The following is a 4,894-nucleotide window of genomic DNA, read 5'->3' as shown; positions in this document are numbered from 1 at the left end:
TGTACAATACATAAGCTGTAAAGTTATTACCATAGTCTTCTGCACGGCATACGTTTTACCCTGATAATCTTACTGCCATGACGCGCTTTTTATTTACTAAAACTGGGTTCTGTGCAAAAGTGATACCCAAGGATTTGTAGTTCTTGTAATGGTTTGTGTGCTGTTTTATTTCCCATTCCCGTTGTGTAACGGGCATGTCGGGACTTGTAGTTCTTGTAAATGGTTTGTGCAGTTTTATTTCCCATTGTATAACAGGCATGTCGGGACTTGTAGTTTACGTAAAATATCTTTCTGTATATTTCCTGTGCTGCTGTTTGAGAGAGAAGGGTCCAAAGTAGTCTAGCTGCAGTGCAGACTAGAGCTGAGGAGAAGGGTCCAACTGAGTGGAGCTCCACTCTAGACAGGAAACATGTGACCTCCACTCAAAGCTTTTTTTTCTTTTTTAATCAACTTTAATGTAACAAACAAGCTATAGACAATGATTATGAAAACGAAAAATGTTGTAGCTTTCTTGCTCTTAATGTCCATTCACAGTGTTTTATGCAGATTGTGATTTATAAGGTAACCACTGTGAATGAACATTAACCCCTTAGTGACCAGACCATTGTTACATTTTCTTACCCTTAAAGGGACATGACACCCACATTTTTTCTTTTATGATTTAGAAAGAGAATGCAATTTTAAACATCTTTCTAATTTACTTCTATCTAATTTGTTTTATTCTCTTGATATTCTTTGCTGAAAAGCATATCTAGATATGCTCAGTAGATGCTGATTGGTTGCTGCACATAGAAGCCTTGTGTGATTGGCTCACCATGTGCATTGTTTTTTCTTCAACTAAGGATATCTAAAAAATGAAGCAAAATAAATAATGGAAGTAAATTGTAATGTTTTTTTAAATTTCTATTCTCTATCTGAATCATGAAAGAAAGATTTTGGGTTTAGTGGCCCTTGGACCAGGGCTATTTTTACATTTTTGCGGTGTTTGTGTTTAGCTGTAATTTTCCTCTTACTCATTTACTGTACCCACACATATAACATGTAATTAGCAAGAGTCCATGAGCTAGTGACGTATGCGATATACATTCCTACCAGGAGGGGCAAAGTTTCCCAAACCTCAAAATGCCTATAAATACACCCCTCACCACACCCACAAATCAGTTTTACAAACTTTGCCTCCTGTGGAGGTGGTGAAGTAAGTTTGTGCTAGATTCTACGTTGATATGCGCTCCGCAGCAGGTTGGAGCCCGGTTTTCCTCTCAGCGTGCAATGTCAGAGGGATGTGAAGGGAGTATTGCCTATTTGAATTCAATGATCTCCTTCTACGGGGTCTATTTCATAGGTTCTCTGTTATCGGTCGTAGAGATTCATCTCTTACCTCCCTTTTCAGATCGACGATATACTCTTATATATACCATTACCTCTACTGATTCTCGTTTCAGTACTGGTTTGGCTTTCTACTACATGTAGATGAGTGTCCTGGGGTAAGTAAGTCTTATTTTCTGTGACACTCTAAGCTATGGTTGGGCACTTTTATATAAAGTTCTAAATATATGTTTTTAAACATTTATTTGCCTTGATTCAGGATGTTCAACGTTCCTTATTTTCAGACAGTCAGTTTCATATTTGGGATAATGCATATGAATAATTCAATTTTTTCTTACCTTAAAATTTGACTTTTTTTCCTGTGGGCTGTTAGGCTCGCGGGGGCTGAAAATGCTTCATTTTATTGCGTCATTCTTGGCGCAGACTTTCTTGGCGCAAAAATTTTCTTGTCATTTCCGGCGACACGTATGACGCCGGAAATGACAAGAAAATTTTGAGTACTTTTTTGACGTTTTTGCGCCAAAAAATGTCGGCGTTACCGGATGTGGCGCCATTTTTGGCGCCAAAAGCATTTAGGCGCCAAATAATGTGGGCGGCTTTTTTGGCGCTAAAAAATTTGAGCGTCATTGTTGTCTCCACAATATTTAAGTCTCATTATTTATTGCTTCTGGTTGCTAGAAGCTTGTTCATTGGCATTTTTTTCTCATTCCTGAAACTGTCATTTAAGGAATTTGATCAATTTTGCTTTATATGTTGTTTTTTCTATTACATATTGCAAGATGTCTCAAATGGACTCTGAATCAGAAGCCACTTTTGGAAAAACGCTTAACTGAGTTTCAGTTCTACCAAAGCTAAGTTCATTTATTTTAAATGTTATAAATGTTTATCTTTAGCTATGGTTTGTAATAAGATATTTTGTTATACTTTTACATGCGGAATCCATTAGTATTTATGCTTTATATATTTTCTTTTCTTACAAGAAATATTTAGAAGACTTATAAGAAATATTTTTCTGATTCTATGTTAAAGGCTTTGTCTGACTTCGTGCCTTCTAATAAAATTTTTAGGTCTTTTTCACTTCTTTTTTAATTATTGAAGTTTCAAATGACCAACAACATACTGATTTATCCTTCTCTGATGATGTTTTTTTCAGAAATTTTCTTCATCAGATATTGACACTAACAAATCTACTTTTTTATTATTTTTCAATTATTAAAGTACATTTGTTCTTTGTTGAAAAGGTGTTGATTATTTTGGATATTAAGGTAACTAGTTCTTTAAGACTAGCTGACATTATTTCTGCCTATTTATTTCTTTAGAGGTTTTCTTTCCAATTCCCTATACTAGGGAATGGAATAGGCTGAGAATTTTCCTTTATTCCTTCTTCAAAGGTTTTAAACTATATTCTTTGCCAGCAGTTAAATTCAATTTGGAGGATTCTCCAATTTATTGGGGCTATCTCTAATTCTACTAATTATGCTATTGTTTCTATAGCAAAATAGTATTTATTTTCCTTTAGATAGTTGTATCTTATTTATGGAAAATTATTTAGTTTCAGGTACTTTTCTTGGTCCTGTGATTTATTTGGATATTGCAATTGCTTCATTTTCTCTGTTTACTTTAAGATCAAGTATCAGATTATGATTTATTTTAGCATTGTTAAAGGGACAACATTTACTAGACTAGGTGCTGTTGCATTTGTCTTGTTGTTTTGCATTTATTGATTATGCAAGTCCACTGTATTGGCTGGTCCTTTAAACCGGACTATCATGCTAATAATTTCATTTGTGTCTTCATTTTATTGAATATTTTCGCAAATGAGGGTTAATCTATGTCTTTAGCTTTTTTAGCTAGAAGAATTTTGTGATTTAAAAAAAAAATAAAAAAAAATCCATATTTCTTTTGTTCTAAGATAATCAATTATTTGTTTTATAATTGGATTCAATTCTTAACTGTTACTCTGGGCTTCAAGGTTGAGTTCTAAGACTAAAACTTTAAGCTTATACTAGTTTGGTTGTTCTTATTAAGGAACAAATTCCTGAGTTCTTTCCCAAGTAACATGTCTATAATTGGAGTTCGAAATCAGCTCCCTAATTTTGCGATGTACGTGCCGTATTCCAGCTTGGCTGGTAAGGGGCAGGTTAAGGCTTCTTTGAAATTTATTTTGTCCAAAATTTCTTTGATTTTATTCCAGCAAGGCTAACACTTTCTTTAACTGTGTTTCTGTCCTATATATTTTGGGTACTGTTGAAGTATGGCTGGGCACCCATGGGGTTCAAGCGCTGCTCAGACCTGGAATCTTCTGGGGTATTTCTTCCAGTTTCTTTTGAGGAACCGGGTTTTGGAGTTTTATTCATACTATTTTGCCTTTTTATGGTCTTTGATAGCATTATTTGTTTTCATTAGATATAATAAATGCATATTTTCATTTTTCTGTTTTCATTCAGATTATTTTCTGAGGATGCGGAATCTCATATGATTCACTTACTCTTCAGGACATAGTTAGAGGATCTTCTTTTCTAAAGCTCTTGATCCCTCACACAAGGGTCACCTTTTTTAGGTTTCCAGATAGTTTGTGTCACTGTCCTTGTCTCTATCAGACAAGGGATAATGTTATTGGGTTCCGTCTATCGGTACCTTTAGTCTCTATTATTTCCTTCAGTTGCTATATATGCATAGAAGTTCTAGAAAGAACCTTTTCAGTCTTTTATAAGTGTTGTTTCTTCAAGAACATGGTTGGAGGATCAATTTACCAAAAAGTTTGTTTGATTCCTCAGACAAGGGTAACCTTTTTATGTTTCCTGATGGATTCAGTGTTCTTGATTCTGTCTCTGACGGACAAGAGGCGTCTGAATTTGGTTTCAGCTTATCGAAACCTTCAGTCTCAATCATTCCCTTCGGTAGCCTTATGCATGGAAATTCTAGGTCTTATGACTGCTGCATTTGATGCGATTCCCTTTGCTCGTTTTCACATGTGACCTCTTCAGCTCTGTATGCTGAACCAGTGGTGCAGGGATTATACAAAGATATCTCAATTAATATCTTTAAAACCGATTGTTCGACACTCTCTGACGTGGTGGACAGATCACCATCGTTTAGTTCAGGGGGCTTCTTTTTGTTCCTCCAACCTAGACTGTGATCTCAACAGATGCAAATCTGACAGGTTGGGGAGCTGTATGGGGGTTTCTGACAGCACAAGGGGTTTGGGAATCTCAGGAGGTGAGATTACCAATCAACATTTTTGGAACTCCGTGCAATTTTCAGAGCTCTTCAGTCATGGCCTCTTCTAAAGAGAGAGTCGTTCATTTGTTTCTAGACGGACGATGTCACAACCGTGGCATATGTCAATCATCAAGGAGGAACTCACAGTCCTCTGGCTATGAAAGAAGAATCTCGAATACTTGTATGGGCGGAATCCAGCTCCTGTCTAATTTCTGCGGTTCATATCCCAGGTATAGACAATTGGGAAGCGGATTATCTCAGTCGCCAAACACTACATCCGGGCGAATGGTTTCTTCACCCAGAGGTATTTCTTCAGATTGTTCAAATATGGGGACTTCCAGAAATA

Source organism: Bombina bombina, chromosome 6 (genome assembly GCF_027579735.1).
Source record: "Bombina bombina isolate aBomBom1 chromosome 6, aBomBom1.pri, whole genome shotgun sequence".
NCBI lineage: Eukaryota > Metazoa > Chordata > Amphibia > Anura > Bombinatoridae > Bombina > Bombina bombina.
This window is presented reverse-complemented; position numbering follows the sequence as displayed.